The sequence below is a fragment of the Hemiscyllium ocellatum genome, chromosome 33 (genome assembly GCF_020745735.1).
Source record: "Hemiscyllium ocellatum isolate sHemOce1 chromosome 33, sHemOce1.pat.X.cur, whole genome shotgun sequence".
Taxonomy (NCBI): Eukaryota; Metazoa; Chordata; class Chondrichthyes; order Orectolobiformes; family Hemiscylliidae; genus Hemiscyllium; species Hemiscyllium ocellatum.
In genome coordinates this window covers 26,486,087-26,505,181 of record NC_083433.1, presented here as the reverse complement: position 1 = coordinate 26,505,181, position 19,095 = coordinate 26,486,087, and the positions used below count along the sequence as shown (strand labels likewise).

Here is a 19,095-nt window from a genome sequence, read left to right as displayed (position 1 = left end):
TTCTGCAATTATAATTACTTATACAAAGTAAATGACCTCACACCAGTGTGTAATTGTTTCAGCCAGGAGCTGAGTCAACAAGAATGGGAACTATGTGGCGGAAATGTGTAATTGTTTTTTGTATTAGCTAAAAGTGTAAGCAAGAATGAAGCTGGACTGCAAAACAATGGTAGATATTACAGGCGACTAGATAAGATGCTGAGAGGGGAGGCAGTTAAGCTAGATACGCCTGTACAAACAATAGGTATAAACATCTGTTTCCCACTTTTACAGAAACACGGAACAAACCCCAATTAAAAGGGTCTTAACGATAAGATGCTGAGAGGGGAGGCACAGATGGAGGGAGTAGATAATGGTAAGGAAAGGATGTGCCTAACAATAACCCACAGCGGGATGAGGTCAAACGGCCTTGTGAGGCCAGAAATAAGCATTTTGTCACAGGCAAGGCCGGATAAGACACAAGATAAACAGGAGTGATGGGGACCGGTCTTAGGGAAGTGGAGGATGTAAACAGGGGAGGAACAATGAAATTTTAAAAAATGTAGGAACCAAATTATATAAATATCGAGTATTGGTTGAATTCGGTGTGTGTTTTGTCCCTGCCTTGTGGACAGTGGACATCACACCCATTTGCAATAAGTGACACTACTGATTCAGATCTTGTCTCGGACTGAAATTATTGAAGTGAGTGAGCTTGGTTTCTCACAATAAGCTGGTGTTAGTATACAGCAGACCCTTGCAATGAGAAAAATAACTCCATGCAAGGGAAGAATTTGTCAGTGATCAACACGACTGCAAGGCCAACAGCCTTTAGCTGGGCTGGGAAACACAGGCTTCTGTCAAGCAGGCACTGAGACAAAATGGGTTCCAAGCTTTTAATATGTGACAAAATGGCTGCCGTGAATCTAACAATTCTCCCACCATCTCCCATGGGATCCTCAACCAGACCTGGGGATTTGTCCACTTTGAAGCCAGCCAAAATCTCCTTACTGTCTACATCAATCTTCTCGAGGTATTCATAGCCCCTCTTCCCAAATTCTTTACCAAAATCCTCCTTCGCCAAAGTGAAGACAGATTAGATTACTTACGGTGTGGGAACAGGCCCTTCGGCCCCACACTGACCCACAGAAGCGCAACCCAACCTAACACTACGGGCAATTTAGCATGGCCAATTCACCTGACCTGCACATCTTTGGACTGTGGGAGGAAACCAGAGCACCCAGAGGAAACCCACGCAGACACGGGGAGAATGTGCAAACTCCACACAGTCAGTCGCCTGAGGCGGGAATTGAACCCGGGTCTCTGGCGCTGTGAGGCAGCAGTGCTAACCACTGTGCCGCCCACTAAAGTTGACAAAGGGCAAGTGACAGACACCCCAAATGGGACTTGAACCCACAATCCCTGGCTTAGAAGGCCAGTGCCATATCCATTAGGCCACTGGGGCCATAGATGTGAAGTAACACCTAACCAATGTCCTCCAATTCCCCACACAGATTTTCCCCTTGGTCCCTCATGATTCCGTATTCTTTCTCTGGTTATCCCTGTCCCTTTGGTGTACTTGAAGAATATTGTGGGATTTGTTATGACCAGGAGGTGAACCCCTCTGTTACTTAAACCTAAAACCCCCGGAAAAGCTCAACTCACCTCGTAATCTGTTAAAATATGAGTGTCAGAGAACTCCCAAATTGAACTGTTTAAAGAAAATAACATCAATTTTATTTTTTAATTATAAAAGTGAACAATAAACAACAACAATTCACATATCCCCCAACACTATCCCCATTTCTCTAACTCTATAACAGTATACTGTTCCAATAAAACACTTATTAAAATTACATCAACTTAATTTCAAACCACACAGCCGCTGTGTTTTCACTCTTCCAACTGGAGATCTCCCTGGGTCATCAGTTTTCTTTTTACTGTGGATATGTTTCATATGAAAAGGTACCTTTGATAGAGAGTGTTTTCTAATTCCTCAGAGAGCAAGATATTGGATTTCCACGTATTTCTGTCCCGATGGCAGTTGTTCTCGCTCCAGTTTTCAAAATGTCCACATTTTTGTCCCCCCAATAACCGATTGTTGATTTGATGTTGGCAAAACAATAAATTCAAACTTGATTGGGTTTTAGTATCCTAGGGGTATAATTTAAACTGATTGGTTAAATTTGCATTGTTGTCAAAACAGCAACCAAAACTCAGGTACCTCCTTCACAGCCAAATGTTATATATTTTCAAATTTCCAGTGCACTCTGGGACTCTCATATTTAGTGGGTGGCACGGTGGCTCAATGGTTAGCACTGCTGCCTCACAGCACCAGGGTTCCAGGTTCGATTCCAGCCTTGGGTGACTGTCCGTGTGGAGTTTGCACGTTCTCCCTGTGTCTGCATGGGGGTTTTCTCCGGATGCTCTAGCTTCCTCCCACAGTCCAAAGATGTAAATTTTAGGTTTGGGTGGATTGGCCATGCTAAATTGCCCATAGTGTTAGGTGCATTAGTCAGAGGATTTGGGTGTGGGTGGGTTATTCTTTGGAGGGTCAGTTTGGGCTGAAGGGCCTGTTTCCACACTGTAGGGAATCTAATCTGATCCAGTCACATACACAGGTGCTTATAATCTCTCAGTTCAGAACAACATTCACTCTCTCACGAAGGTACAGTACACGCCATCGATTTCCTAACAGATTCTTCTGAATCTTACCCACCAAGGGCTTTTCATGCCCCCTCTTTTCTCTTTCTGATAAGTGCCCCCTTGGCATTTTCTATACTCCACTGTGGCCACCCTATAGATTTGTCCTTGCTGCGGCTGTTATATGGCTCGGTTTTCCTCTTGCTTCTCGGAGTTTGTGACTCCAACACTTCACCCTGAATGGAATGTGTGGGCCTATACCCTCACCAATGCCCCTCCTGCACTGTTCTGATGCAGATTTGTGGGCGGCACGGTGGCACAGTGGTTAGCACTGCTGCCTCACAGCGCCAGAGACCTGGGTTCAATTCCCGACTCAGGCGACTGACTGTGTGGAGTTTGCACGTTCTCCCCGTGTCTGCGTGGGTTTCCTCCGGGTGCTCCGGTTTCCTCCCACAGTCACAAAGATGTGCAGGTTAGGTGAATTGGCCATGCTAAATTGCCCGTAGTGTTAGGTAAGGGGTAAATGCAGGGGTATGGGTGGGTTGCGCTTCGGCGGGTCGGTGTGGACTTGTTGGGCCGAAGGGCTTGTTTCCACACTGTAGGGAATCTAATCTAATTTACCTCGAAGTAGCTATTCCCAGTCTCCTTTTGCTAGACCTTGCCTTATCTTTAATAAAATCTGCCTTACCACAGTTCGAAACCCTTTTTCTTTTTAGACCATCTTTCTCCTTTTCCACAACAAGGGTAAAACCTCTCCTTGGACCCCTGTGGCTTCATTCCTCAGGATTAGGTCCAGTGCTGCTCTGTCCCTTAGTGGATTCTCTGCATGTTAATATTTCAGGAAATCTAAATCCTTTACTCTCTGACTATTCCAATTAATGCCGGAGAGGTTGAAATTCCAACAGATAATTTCTCCTTTCTTGTTTCCACACAGCTACGATTAGATGAGATTACTTACAGTGTGGAAACAGGCCCTTCGGCCCAACAAGTCCACACCGACCCACAACCCACCCAGACCCATTCCTCTCTACACTAAACTACGGGCAATTTAGCATGGCCAATTCACCTGACCCGCACATCTGCGTGGGAGGAAACCCACACAGACACGGGGAGAATGTGCAAACTCCACACAGACAGTCACCTGAGGTGGGAATTGAACCCAGGTCTCTGGCGCTGTGAGGCAGCAGTGCTAACCACTGTGCCATCAGGGTCCTGTCTGCATAGCTGCTCCTTTATTGCCTCTTGTCTACTTGGGGATCTATAATACACCCTCAACAGTGCCCCCTTTTTAATTCTAAGCTCTACCCATAATGCCTCATTTGACGATTCTTCCAGAATATCAGCCCTCATTACTGCGGTGACTGACTCCTTAATAACAATGTGATGCTAGCTCCTCTTTTGCACCCTCGCCTGTCCTGCCTGAAGATCGTATTGCGCGAGTTGTTGAGTTGTCAATCCTTTCCCTCCTGATGAAGGGCTTTTGCCCGAAACGTCGATTTTCCTGCCCCTCGGATGCTGCCTGATCAGCTGTGCTTTTCTAGGAGAAAGTGAGGACTGCAGATGCTGGAGATCAGAGCTGAAAATGTGTTGCTGGAAAAGCGCAGCAGGTCAGGCAGCATCCAAGGAGAAGGAGAGTCGATGTTTTGAGCATGAGCCCTTCATCAGGGATGAGGAAAGTGTGTCCAGCAGGCTAAGATAAAAGGTAGGGAGGAGGGACTGGGGGAGGGGCGTTGGAAATGTGATAGGTGGAAGGAGGTCAAGGTGAGGGTGATAGGCCGGAGTGGGGTGGGGGCGGAGAGGTCAGGAAGAAGATTGCAGGTTAGGAGGGCGGTGCTGAGTTCGAGGGTTGGGACTGAGACAAGGTGGGGGGAGGGGAAATGAGGAAACTGGAGAAATCTGAGTTCATCCCTTGTGGTTGGAGGGTTCCCAGGCGGAAGATGAGGCGCTCTTCCTCCAACCGTCGTGTTGCTATGGTCTGGCGATGGAGGAGGCCAAGGACCTGCATGTCCTTGGTGGACTGGGAGAGGCAGTTGAAGTGTTGAGCCACGGGGTGGTTGGGTTGGTTGGTCCGGGTGTCCCAGAGGTGTTCCCTGAAGCTTTCTGCAAGTAGGCGGCCCGTCTCCCCAATATAGAGGAGGCCACGCCGCTTACTTGCGGAACATTTCAGTGACCCTCCAACCACAAGGGATGAACTCAGATTTCTCCAGTTTCCTCATTTCCCCTCCCCCCACCTTGTCTCAGTCCCAACCCTTGAACTCAGCACCGCCCTCCTAACCTGCAATCTTCTTCCTGACCTCTCCGTCCCCACCCCCACTCCGGCCTATCACCCTCACCTTGACCTCCTTCCACCTATCGCATTTCCAACGCCCCTCCCCCAAGTCCCTCCTCCCTACCTTTTATCTTAGCCTGCTGGACACACTTTCCTCATTCCTGAAGAAGGGCTTATGCCCGAAGCGTCGATTCTCCTGCTCCTTGGATGCTGCCTGACCTGCTGCGCTTTTCCAGCAACACATTTTCGGCTGTGCTTTTCCAGCAGCGCTCTGATCTAAGTTCTGGTTTCCAGCATCTGCACTCCTCACATTTGCCTCATCCTTTCCCTCCCTCAACCATGTCTCTGCAATGGCAATAATACCGCAATCTCACGTGTAAATCCAAGCCCTTAGCTCATCTCTCGGACTGATGATACTCCAAGCACTACAGGACCTCCAATCTCGCCTTATTCCCTGGAAACCTAACACGGCTAAACTCCCTCTGTCTTGCTTCCTTTAGTAAAGTACACTGTGTCCCAATGGTACAAGAGTTGTGCCCCTAACCCATGACAAACTAGATTCCTCCCAACAGCACGAACAGCTGGAAGGATGTTCGGCCCATTCTGGGTCAGGTGCAGACTATCCCCCTTCTCGAGGTCGCCCAGAAATGGTCCCAGGCTTCCAAGAATCAAAATTCCTCCTCTCTTGAATCAACCCTTGACCCTTGCTCTATCCTTCAGCCAGAGATTATTACCTTCAAAGTTTGGGAGAAGATTTGTAGCTCGGGTGCACGTTGTTGTGGTTCTGTTCGCCGAGCTGGGAATGTGTGTTGCAGACGTTTCGTCCCCTGTCTATGTGACATCCTCAGTGCTTGGGAGTCTCCTGTGAAGCACTTCTATGATCTTTCCTCCGGCATTTATAGTGGTTTGTCTCTGCCGCTTCCGGTTGTCAGTTCCAGCTGTCCGCTGCAGGGGCCGGTATATTGGGTCCAGGTCGATGTGTTTGTTGATTGAATCTGTGGATGTGTGCCATGCCTCTAGGAATTCCCTGGCTGTTCTCTGTTTGGCTTGTCCTATAATAATAGCGTTTACTCCAACCACGACACGACCAGCTATCCTTAGTAGCCACATACGCAGATGACAAGCAACATGAATTCGACTGGGACAACACTACTATTATAGGACAAGCCAAACAGAGAACAGCCAGGGAATTCCTAGAGGCATGGCACACATCCACAGATTCTATCAATAAGCACATCGACCTGGACCCAATATACCGGCCACTGCAGCGGACAGCAACTGACAACTGGAAGTGGCAGAGACAAACCACTATAAATGCCGGAGGAAACATCACAGAAGCGCTTCACAGGAGGCTCCCAAGCACTGAGGATGTCACCTAGACAGGGGACGCAACGTCTGCAACACAAATTCCCAGCTCGGCGAACAGAACCACAACAACAGAGATTATTACCATTGAGGCGCTGCTTAACCTACAGCCTCGCTCCTTAAATTCTTGTTGCAAGGCCCCATCCCTCATGGCACCTGTATCATTGGTACGACTGTACACAAGGACCTGTATCTTATCAGCCTTTCCCTTCAGTAACGTCCGTGACTGTGCATCAGGAAGGCAACACAGTCTCCTGGAGTCATGTCTGCAGCCATTGATACACCCGTCTGTCCCCCCGAATTAGCGAGTCCCCTGTCACTGTCTCTCCTGCTCTATTCTTCCCCTTTTCCTGTATGAGGCAAAAGTGAGGCCTGAGGATGCTGGAAACCAGAGTTAAGATCAGAGCCGTGCTGGAAAAGCACATCAGGGTAGGCCGCATCCGAGGAACATGAAAAGCCCTTCATCAGGAATGAGGCAGGGAGCCTCCGGGGTGGAAATATAAATGGGAGCTGGGTGGGGCTGGGGAGGAGGTGGCAAAGAGCAGAGACTACCTTGAAGAAGGTCTCCTCCTCTCTGCACGAGAATCTCAGTGAGTCTCTACCCTCAGCTACCTTCTCCCCAACCCCACCCCCCTCCCATTTATCTCTCCATCCCGGAGGCTTCCTGCCTCCATTCCTGATGAAGGGCTTTTGTCCGAAACGTGAATTTGCCTGCTCCTCGGATGCTGCCTGCACTGCTGTGCTTTTCCAGCACCACTCTGATCTAAACTCCTTTCCTGTACAGTCAGGCTGCCTGTGGTAGCAGAACCTTGGCTCTGTCTGTACTCAGAGCTGAAAACGTGTTGCTGGAAAAGCGCAGCAGGTCAGGCAGCATCCGAGGAGCAGGAGAATCGACATTTCGGGCATGAGTCCTTCTTCAGGAGTGTCTATTCCAGGGTTCCTGGTTTCTGCCTCATTCCTGATGTAGGGCTTTCCCTGCTCCTCGGATGCTGCCTGAGATGCTGTGCTTTTCCAGCAACACATTTTCAGCTCTGATCTCCAGCATCTGCAGTCCTCACGTTTGCCTCATAGAACCCTTACCCTGTTGAAGTAGGCCATTTGACCCGTTGAGTCCATGCCAACACACTGAACAGAAACCTCCCTACCCAATTATCCCATATTTCCCGTGGCTAATCAACCCAACATACACATCCCTGGACACTATGAGCAATTTAGCACAACCAATCCTGAAGGAGGGCTCATGCCCGAAATGTCGAATCTCCTGCTCCTTGGATGCTGCCTGACCTGCTGTGCTTTTCTAGCAACACATTATCAGCTCTGATCTCCAGCATCTGCAGTCCTCACTTTCTCCTAATGAACATCACCGTGTTATATTTGGAATGTTGCAGATGAATTAATACCAATATCCGATAAAATAGAGTCACAGAGATGTACAGCAGGGAAACAGCCCAACCCGTCCATGCCGACCAGATATCCCAACCCAATCTAGTCCCACCTGCCAGCACCTGGCCCATATCCCTCCAAACCCTTCCTATTCATATACCCATCCAAATGCCTCTTAAATGTTACAATTGTACCAGCCTCCACCACTTCCTCTGGCAGCTCATTCCTTACACGTACCACCCTCTGCCTGAAAACGTCCCCCCTCCGGTCTTGAAGAGATTTATGGATGTTGTTGCCAGTGAAGGTGAGGAGGAGCTCCATTTGGGGATATTAAAGAGGGGAATAGCTGAGTACAATGGTGAGAGAAGGCACTCCTTAATCCTTTGACGCCATCTTGGCTCATGGCAATATGGCGCTCTGGCAAATGAGTTTGAGAGTCTGCTCAGGGAACCATCCGAGGTGTTTGGGTTTTTTACCTGCTGGGTGTTGAGGACGGACCACTGCCTGATGGATCTGAGCTCCAAAGGGGGTGTTTTGCGAACAAACATCTCCGCGAGGGATAGGCGGCTTGATGTGAGTCAGCTCGTTGTGTGACCCATGTCACATGAGGGAAGCCATGGCTACAGCCAGCATCTGAGATGGTCACAGTCACGGAGAGTGCTCCAAACTGCAGATTTCTGAGCACCAGTGGTTGGAGCTTGAGCAGAAACTCTAGACACTGTGGCACATTCCTGAGAACGACAAGGATCGCATGTTTTGATAGGTGGTCTTGTGGGCAAGAGAGGACGAAGGAACAAGTAATCACCAAGCAGTCAAAGAGAATCAGAAAGGTCATACAGGAATCCCTGGGTTCCTGCTCAAAATTGGCACTCCATTCTGGAAGCTGATAGAGGCACCAATTCCTCAAGGTGAGGAGAGACAGCGGAGAGAGTGAGGACTGCAGATGCTGGAGATCAGAGCTGAAAATGTGTTGCTGGAAAAGCGCAGCATGTCAGGCAGCATCCAAGGAGCAGGAGAATCGGCGTTTCGGGCATGAGCCCTTCTTCAGGAATGAGGAGAGGGTGCCAGGCAGGCTAAGATAAAAGATAGGGAGGAGGGACTTGGGGGAGGGGCGATGGAGATGTGATAGGTGGAAGGAGGTCAAGGTGAGGGTGATAGGCCGGAGTGGGGTGGGGGAGGAGAGGTCAGGAAGAAGATTGCAGGTTAGGAGGGCGGTGCTGAGTTCGAGGGTTGGGACTGAGACAAGGTGGGGGGAGGGGAAATGAGGAAACTGAAGAAAGCTAGGTTCATCCCTTGTGGTTGGAGGGTTTCTAGGCGGAAAATGAGGCGCTCTTCCTCCAGCCGTTGTGTTGCTATGGTCTGGCGATGGAGGAGTCCAAGGACCTGCATGTCCTCGGTGGAGTGGGAGGGGGAGTTGAAGTGTTATGCTCATTAGCCCATTTTTGTTCTTTATCCTCTTTATCTTCTTGTCGTTCTGCACCTTTTCGGTTGTTGTTGACTGCGGTGCCACCATGATAATGCCCTTCAACCCCCATAGCCTTCCCTTTCCTGCTCCTTTCCTGACTGGGTTTTATTGCTTGTTGCTCAAACTCAGCACAAATGATTCCTGACGAAGGGCTTATGCCCGAAACGTCGATTCTCCTGCTGCTCGGATGCTGCCTGGCCTGCTGTGTTTTTCCAGCACCACATTTTTCAACTCAGATGGGACGGGTCCAGCCTCTACACAGATACTACCAGGTTGGGTTTGGGCCTTCACTAACAACGTCTGTCTTTCAGCAGAGAATGGAGAAGGGCAACATCGACAGCTTTTATGTCATAATGTCCCAAGGAACTGGGATTGTAAAACCTCTCAGCCTGCGGGTCTTGCAATGCAAGTACTTTGTAGTTTTGAAAACTTTTTTAGGCAACTCAGAATATAACATGTTGTGAGAAGAATTTTATATCAATAGACGTAAATCACCGACACCATGTGTGTGTGTTATAGTCACACAGTACCAATTCCTGCAGAAGGGCTCATGCCCGAATCGTCGATTCTCCTGCTCCTTGGATGCTGCCTGACCTGCCGCGCTTTTCCAGCAACACATTTTCAACACGGTGCCAATTATAAAGCAGCGCAATCTGTTCTGATATCACGTGATAGTTCTGTTCCCGTGCGACCCTGTGTCACGTCTAGCAGCCTCATTTAAACCCAGAATGGAATCACATTAGAGCCAATACAGGTAGGGAAGGCTCACTCTCCACAAATAACAGTCTGGATCAGTGGTGCTGGAAGAGCACAGCAGTTCAGGGTGCAGCAAAATCGACGTTTCAGGCAAAATCGACAAATAACAGTCTAAATTCTTCAATCCCGTTGTAGCCAATTTGCACTGAAAAACACACACATTATAGCAAAACTGACTGGAACAGCTGACCTTTCTGTCTGGGATCAACAAGTTCATGGAGTCCTCATGAAGGACCTTCCTGTCCAAATCGGGACAAAATGTTTTGTTGTGGCTTAACCAGAGCTTTGGAAAGGTTCAGGGAGGAGAAAGTGAGGACGACAGATGAGATGAGATTCCCTACAGTATGGAAACAGTCCCTTCAGCCCAACAAGTCGCCACCGACCCTCCGAAAAGTAACCCACCCAGACCCAATATTTAACCCTGACTAATGCGCCGAGCACTATGGGTAATTTAGCATGGCCAATCCACCTGACCTGCGCGTCTTTGGAGGAGATGTGAGGACCGCAGATGCTGGAGGTCAGAGCTGCAAATGTGTTGCTGGAAAAGCGCAGCAGGTTCAGGCAGCATCCAAGGAGCAGGAGAGTCGACGTTTCGGGCACGAGCCCTTTTCCTGCTCCTTGGACGCTGCCTGACCTGCTGCGCTTTTCCAGCAACACATCTTCAACTGGGGAAGGAAACCAAAGCAAAACCACACAGAGACAGGGAGAATGCGCACGCTCCGCACAGATAGTCGCCCGCAGCTGGTCGCCGGCGCCATAAGGCAGTGGGGCTAACCGCTTTGCCACCCCAGATGCTGGAGATCAGAGTGTGCGGCGCTGGATAAGCACAGCCGGTCAGGCAGTATCCGAGGAGCAGGGGGAGTGGGACATCGGCCATTCATCAGCTCAACCCCCCCCCACAATGTGTTTGTACTCGATGACTCCATTGAGAAACTGCCAGGTCCCCAGGGTTTTGCTGACAATGCTCTGGCTGGAGGTCTGGGCAACCTACAGGAGGCGCCCCACAGTGTCAGAGGTGCCACCACCAGCCGCGCCTTCACCAGGGTTGTCCAATGTCCAGTGGTCAAGCAGTTGGTCCAACATCAGGATCCCCTCCCAAACCTGAGACCCCCCCTCACTGTCAAACCTGCCCCTACTGGGCGGGACAGCGCCTCACACTGGATGGTGAAGGAACTCCCCCACTGGGAGGTTGATCACGTGGGCGGAAACGCCCGAGGGCTTCCCTTCAGAATCACCCCCTAAGGTTTGGTCATCCACATGACTCCTGGGTAACCCCCTCACAGGGGGCGGGAATAGGATGCAGCAGCGACCCCATTGGGCGCCTCCCCAGGAGGGGCGGGGCCACGCCCGGAATTCCGCCCCGCCCCATTTATCCGCGCCAATCACCGCGCGACTTCCACACTGAGTGGCGTTAGCATAGACCAAAGAGACGCGGGAGGGATGATTGATCACGCGGCTCTAAGCCAATTAGCAGCTCGCCCCAAGGAAGGGGGCGGGTCGCGGCGTGACACACCAATGGGAGGAGGGTATGCAAATCAAATCACCTGTAAGGGGCGAGTAAAACACCCAGACACGGGCTGTTTGCTCAATCACATTCAGCTCGTCTTCCAGATACCGACTGGAAACAGCATTGAGGATGCAGACCTGGTGTGTGATGGCGGAGGTGGGAATGCAGTCACTATTGTGGTGATGTGGTTACCTCCACAGGACGGGGGTGGAAGGCGGCGGCGCTGCCTATGATCACAAGATGACTTGTACATTACTGGAAAATTTTTGGGTCGGGGAGAAGGCGGGGGCTTCCTTTACGGTGCAGTAACGGGAAGGCCATGGCTTGGTGACCTCTGCTCCTTATCCCTCCTTGTGTCAAAGGTCAGCCCTGGCTGTCTGTAATGGCTTCTATCACCTCCTCTGTTTAAGGTCTTCCTCTCACTGTGCAATGAGGTTTGTAGTTATATGTCAGGAGCTTGGTGAGGACGCTCTCTGGGTGGTCCTAAACCTGGTGATCTTCCAGCTGAAGGAGTTGACCCTGACTGAGTGTTGCAGACTGGCACATTCCAAGGTCCAGGGCTACGTGTTGAGGGACGCGCTGAAGCTTGGGGCAGCTGCTGCCAAGGCGCGGTGGGGAAAGACCACTGTGTAACATCTGTCTTTGGGCTCTGCTGGCACCTCAGCTAAATATATGGGCATGTGATTGAAAAATGTACAGATTAGATTTAGATTACCTACAGTGTGGAAACAGGCCCAACAAGTCCACACCAACCCGCCAAAGCGCAACCCACCCATACATTTACCCCTTACCTAACACTACGGGCAATTTAGCATGGCCATTTCGCCTGACCCGCACATCTTTGGACTGTGGGAGGAAACCGGAGCACCCGGAGGAAACCCACACAGACACGGGGAGAGCGTGCAAACTCCACACAGTCAGTTGCCTGAGGCAGGAATTGAACCCGGGTCTCTGGCGCTGTGAGGCAGCAGTGCTAACCACCGTGCCACCCACAGATCTGTATATAAATATGATAAACTCTGATCTCTGTATGTAAATGTTTACATATGTATGGCATGACCAACTGTGCAGACCATCAAATTATTTTATGAATAAAGTATATTTTTGAAATAAAAAAATATTTATATATAAGGAGCTTTTTTCCCCCCTGTGCTCGCAGTTCGTCTGCACTTTGCCCAAAACCTGACACCTCCCCCCCCCCCCCACCAAGCACTGTCAGGGTTCAGTTCCAACACTGGACAAAACACTTTGGTTGTGGCTTGAGGGGGGAAAAAGTGAGGACTGCAGATCGGAGCTGAAAAATGTGTTGCTGAAAAAGCGCAGCATCCATCTGGGTTGTTCGGTGTTGGAATTGGTCCTCCTGGGAGCAGATGCGGCGGAGGCGAAGGAATTGGGAATATGGGATGGCGTATTTACAGGGGGCATGCTGCCTGACCTGCTGCGCTTTTCCAACAACACATTTTTCAGGGTTTTAGGGACACCAGTGACCAGAGTGGGGATGATAGTGGCTAAGTGTGGTAGCCCCCTGCCCTGAATTCCTGAAACTTTGATTCTTTTGCTCCTTGGATGCTGCCAGACCTGCTGCGCTTTTCCAGCAACACATTTTCAGCCCTGCTCTGGTCTACTGCAGAGAGACTTTGGAGAGAAATTGTGACGTAGATCTTAATTCCTTCTTGGTTTTCAGAGCCGTGGTTATATGTGCACAGCTGTAATGTAACTTTCTTGTTTTCCATTTCTCAATTCTGTAACTAAGGATTCTATCTAGGAACCTTTGTACCGAAGATGGCGCTATAATTGGTGACTTTTTAACGTTTCACGACTCATTTGAGCTGATTCGATTCAGTTGGGGCCCATTCCCCACTCCTGCGCAGTAGCAATTACTTGAGCCATTTTTTTGCTTTATTTGAATGACAAAATTGGAAACCTGGAGAGACAATGTAGAAGCTCACAACTCTTGAGAAGATCTGGAGCTCAGGTTGAGGTTTTGGATGTAGGTTTGCTCACTGAGCTGGAAGGTTCGGTTCAGACATTTCATCACCATGCAAGGTAACCTCATTAGTGAGCCTCAGACTGAAGCACTGGTGGTATGGCCTGCTTTTCATTTGTGTTTAGGTTTCCTTGGGTTGGTGACACCATTTCACGTGGCGATGTCATTTCCTGTGGTGATATCATTTCCTGTTCTTTACTCAGGGGTGGTAAATAGGATCCAAGTCAATGCGTTTGTTGATCGAGTTCCAGTTGGATAACCAGAAACACATAAACAAAAAGCAGGCCATACCATCAGTACGTCATCTGGAGCTCACTGGTGTTACCTAGTATGGTGACGAAATGTCTAAAACTGAACCTACCAACTCAACGAACAAACCTACATCCAGAATGTGGGAGGAGAAAGTAATGCTGGAGATCAGTGCTGAAAATGTGTTGCTGGAAAAGCGCAGCAGGTCAGGCAGCATCCAAGGAGCAGGAGAATTGACATTTCAGGCATGAGCCCTTCTTGTAGAGGGAGGAAGAGAGCTTCTTCAAGGTAGGCATCCTTGCAAGAGGATTCGCAGTAGGTTAAAATCTTCGAGGAGAAAGTGAGGTCTGCAGATGCTGGTGATCAGAGCTGAAAATGTGTTGCTGGAAAAGCGCAGCAGGTCAGGCAGCATCCGAGGAGCAGGGAAAGCCCTACATCAGGAATGAGGCAGAAACCAGGAACCCTGGAATAGACACTCCTGAAGAAGGGCTCATGCCCGAAATGTCGATTCTCCTGTTCTTTGGATGCTGCCTGACCTCCTGCGCTTTTCCAGCAACACATTTTCAGCTCTACATCCAGAATGTATAACTTTCTATAGTGAAGGTGGCGTTTGATATGCTTTCCTTTATTGGTCAGAGTATTGAGTACATGAGTTGGGAGGTCATGTTGCATCTGTACAGGACATTGGTTAGGCCACTGTTGGAATATTGTGTGCAATTCTGGTCTCCTTCCTATCGGAAAGATGTTGTGAAACTTGAAAGAGTCCAGAAAAGATTTACAAGGATTTTGCCAGAGTTGGAGGGTTTGAGCTATGGGGAGAGGCTGAACAGGCTGGGGCTGTTTTCCCTGGAGCGTCGGAGGCTGAGGGGTGACCTTATAGAGGTTTATAAAATCATGAGGAGCATAGATAGAGTAAATAGGCAAAGTTCTTTCCCTGGGGTGGGGGAGTCTAGAGGGACTACATCAGGTTGAGATATCTGTATGGCATGGACAAGTTGTAATGAAGGATCTGTTTCCATGCTATACATCTCTTTGACTCTATATAGAGGCACAGAGATATACAGAACAGAAACAGACCCTTCGGTCCAACTCGTCCATTCCAACCCAATCTAGTCCCACTGGCCAGCACCAGGGTTCCCTCTGAACCCTTCCTATTCATAAACCCATTCAAATGCCTCTTAAATGTTGCAGCCTCCACCACTTCCTCTGGCAGCTCATTCCACACACGTACCACTCTCTGTGTGAAAAAGTTGCCCCTTAGGTCTCTTTTATATCTTTCCCCCTCACCCTAAACCTATGCCCTCTAGTTCTGGACTCCCCCATCCCAGGGAAAAGACTTTGCCTATTTACCCCATCCATGCCTCTCGTGATTTTATAAACCTCTATAAGGTCATCCCTCAGCCTCCGATGCTCCAGGGAAAACAGCCCCAGCCTGTTCAGCCTCTCCCTGTAGCTCAGATCCTCCAACCCTGGCAACACCCTTGTAAATCTTTTCTGAACCCTTTCAAATTTTACAACATCTTTCCGATAGGAAGAGACCAAAATTGTACACAATATTCCAACAGTGGCCTAACCAATGTTCTGTACAGCCGCAACATGACCTCCCAACTCCTGTACTCAGTACTCTGACCAATAAAGGAAAGCATACCAAACGCCTTCCTCACTATCCTATCTACCTGCGACTCCACTTTCAAGGGACTATGAACCTGCACTACAAAAACATTCTGTTTTAAAGTAGGAAATAGGTATGGCTCTTGTGGCCAAAGGGATTGGGTGGTATTGGGGGAGGATGGGATACAGATATTGATCCGTATATCAGATATGGATACAGATATACGGATATGGGATGAGGATACGGATATGGGATAGGGTCAGCCATGATCATATCAAATGGTATGGCAGCAAGGGGCCGAATGGCCTCCTCCTGCCCCTCTCTGCGATGAAACGTTGAGACTGGGGTTTTAACTGATCACAACTAATGTCCTGCGTGGAGGAAAACTGCCATCCTGACCCGGTCTGGCCAACGTGTAACTCCAGACCCACAGCGATGTGGTTGACAATTACCTCTGGGCAACTGGGGACGGGCACTAAATGATGGCTCGGCCAGCCTTGCCCTCATCCCAAAAATAAAATTAAACAGTCGCCAACTTGTTATTGGTGAAAGCAACACAAGATGCCCAAATCTAACTTTTAGTTGACTTGTGTGGTGTAGCTTGTATTAAAATCGTCAATTAGAACAATCGGGGTGGGATATATTCGAGATAGTGCACAAAGGTTGCTGTTCCCAGGCAGCAGCAGTTACTTCTCCCAAACCCCCTTGAGTATGCTGATAAAAACTCCACACCTCGAAGGCCACAAATCGAATTACTGGCCTTCAGATTACCAAGTGACCATTGTTACGGACTTTGTTGATAGATTTTCGTATAGCACCTTAAAAAAACCCCACACAATAAGCATTAAAGAGATCCCTCTGCATGTAAACCTCTGGTGAAAACAGCCCTAACCAGCTACGAACAGGGAGGACTGAATTAGAGAGGTCAGCGGTGCTGGAATGTGCTGAAACGCAGCAGGCATTGTGGGTGTGTGCAGTAGGGTGGCTCAGTGGTTAGCGTTACTCTCTCAGGATGGCAGGCTTGATTCCAGCCTTGGGCAGCTATCTGTGAGGGAACCCGCCTTCTCCCCTGTGGGATACGGTAAATAAATGTTACTCCTGCAATTCTCAATTAGCTAAAAGCGTATGTAAGAAAGAGATGGGACTGTAAGACAGACAGTTAAGCTTGATACGCCTGTATAAACAGTAGGTCTAAACATCTGTTTCCCACTTTTACAGAAACACAGGAACAAACCCCAATTAAAAGGGCTTAGTGATAAGATGCTGTGAAAAGGCAAGGATGTGCCCACAGCAGGATGAGATCAAATGGCCTTGAGAACAGGAATGAGCATTTTTGTCACAGACAAGGCCGGATAAGACACGAGATAAACAGGAGTGATGGGGACCGGTCTTAGGGAAGTGGAGGATGTAAACAGGGGAGGGAAACAATGAAATAAAAAAAATGTAGGAACCAAATTATATAAACATCGAGTATTTGTTGAATTCAGGGTGTTTTGTCCCTGCCTTGTGGACATCACACCCACTTGTAAGTGTGAAATAAAAGGCACTACTGATTCAGATCTTGTCTCGGACTGAAATTATTGCAGTGAGTGAGCTTTGTTCCTCTCCCTGCGACTCCACTTTCAAGGAGCTATGAACCTGCACTCCAAGGTCTCTTTGTTCAGCAACACTCCCTAGGACCTTACCATTAAGTGTATAAGTTCTGCTAAGATTTGCTTTCCCTAAATGCAGCACCTCGCATTTATCTGAATTAAACTCCATTTGCCACTTCTCAGCCCATTGGCCCATCTGATCAAAGTCCTGTTGTAATCTGAGGTAAACCTCTTTGCTGTCCACTACACCTCCAATTTTGGTGTCATCTGCAAACTTACTAACTGTACCTCTTATACTCGCATCCAAATCATTTATGTAAATGACAAAAAGTAGAGGGCCCAGCACCGATCCTTGTGGCACTCCACTGGTCACAGGCCTCCAGTCTGAAAAACAACCCTCCACCACCACCCTCTGTCTTCTACCTTTGAGCCAGTTCTGTATCCAAATGGCTAGTTCTCTCTGTATTCCAAGTGATCTAACCTTGCTAATCAGTCTCCCATGGGGAACCTCGTTGAATGCCTTACTGAAGTCCATTTGGATCACATTTACTGCTCTACCCTCATCAATCCTCTTTGTTACTTCTTCAAAAAACTCAATCAAGTTTGTGAGACATGATTTCCCACGCACAAAGCCATGTTGACTATCCCTAATCAGTCCTTGCCTTTCCAAATACATGTACATCCTGTCCCTCAGGATTCCCTCCAACAACTTGCCCACCACCGAGGTCAGGCTCACCTGTCTTGTCCTTCCAGCCCTTTTTAAACAGTGGCACTATTTTAGCCAACCTTCAGTCTTGCAGCACCTCACCTGTGACTATCGATGATACAAATATTTCAGCAAGAGGCCCGGCAATCACCTCTCTAGCTTCCCACAGAGTTCTAGGGTAGACCTGATCAGGTCCTGGGGATTTATCCACCTTTACCCATTTCAAGACATCCAGCACTTCCTCCTCTGTAATCTGGACATTTTGCAAGGTGTCACCATCTATTGCCCTACAGTCCATATCTTCCATATCCTTTTCCACAGTAAATACTGATGCAAGATATTAATTTAGTATCTCCCCCATTTTCTGTGTCTCCACACAAAGGTCATCTTGCTGATCTTTGAGGGGCCCTATTCTCTCCCTAGTTACCCTTTTGTCTTTAATATATTTGTAAAATCCCTTTGGATTCTCCTTAATTCTATTTGCCAAAGCTATCTCATGTCCCCATTTTACCCTCCTGATTTCCCTCTTAAGTATACTCCTACTGCCTTTATAGTCTTCTAAGGATTCACTCGATCTATCCTGTCTATACCTGACATATGCTTCCTTCTTTTTCTTAACCAAACCCTCAATTTCTTTAGTCATCCAGCATTCCCTATACCTACCAGCCTTCCCTTTCACCCTGACAGGAATATACTTTCTCTGGATTCTCATTGTCTCATTTCTGAAGGCTTCCCATTTTCCAGCCGTCCCTTTACCTGCGAACATCTGCCTCCAATCAGCTTTCGAAAGTTCTTGCCTAATACCGTCAAAATTGGCCTTTCTCCAATTTAGAACTTCAACTTTTAGATCTGGTCTATCCTTTTCCATCACTATTTTAAATCTAATAGAATTATGGTCGCTGACCCCAAAGTGCTCCCCCACTGACACCTAAGTCACCTGCCCTGCCTTATTTCCCAAGAGTAGGTCAAGTTTTGCACCTTCTCTAGTAGGTACATCCACAAACTGAATCAGAAAATTGTCTTGTACACACTTAACAAATTCCTCTCCATCTAAACCTTTAACACTATGGCAGTCCCAGTCGATGTTTGGAAAGTTAAAATCCCCTACAATAACCACCTTATTATTCTTACAGATAACTGAGATCTCCTTACAAGTTTGTTTCTCAATTTCCCTCTGACTATTAGGGGGTCGATAATACAATCCCAATAAGGTGATCATCTCTTTCACAGCTGTAATGCCATCCCTTATCAAAAATGCCACTCCCCCTCCTCTCTTGCCTCCCTTTCTATCCTTCCTGTAGCATTTGTACCCTGGAACATTAAGCTGCCAGTCCTGCCCATCCCTGAGCCATGTTTCTGTAGTTGCTATGATATCCCAGTCCCATGTTCCTAACCATGTCCTGAGTTCATCTGCCTTCCCTGTTAGGCCCTTTGCATTGAAATAAATGCAGTTTAATTTATTAGTCCTACCTTGTCCCTGCCTGCCCTGACTGTTTGACTCACTTCTGTTCTCAGCTGTACCCGTCTCAGATCGATCTCTTTCCTCACTATCTCCCTGGGTCCCACCCCCCCACCTTACTAG

At 48.5% G+C, this 19,095-nt stretch overlaps 1 non-coding gene across 1 annotated transcript; it reads right to left on the bottom strand.

Moving 5' to 3' along the window:
- Positions 1 to 1,371: 1,371 nt before the first annotated feature.
- Positions 1,372 to 1,444, bottom strand: trnar-ucu (transfer RNA arginine (anticodon UCU)). The gene has a single exon. It is a non-coding gene; the product is annotated as a tRNA-Arg (tRNA).
- Positions 1,445 to 19,095: the final 17,651 nt, after the last annotated feature.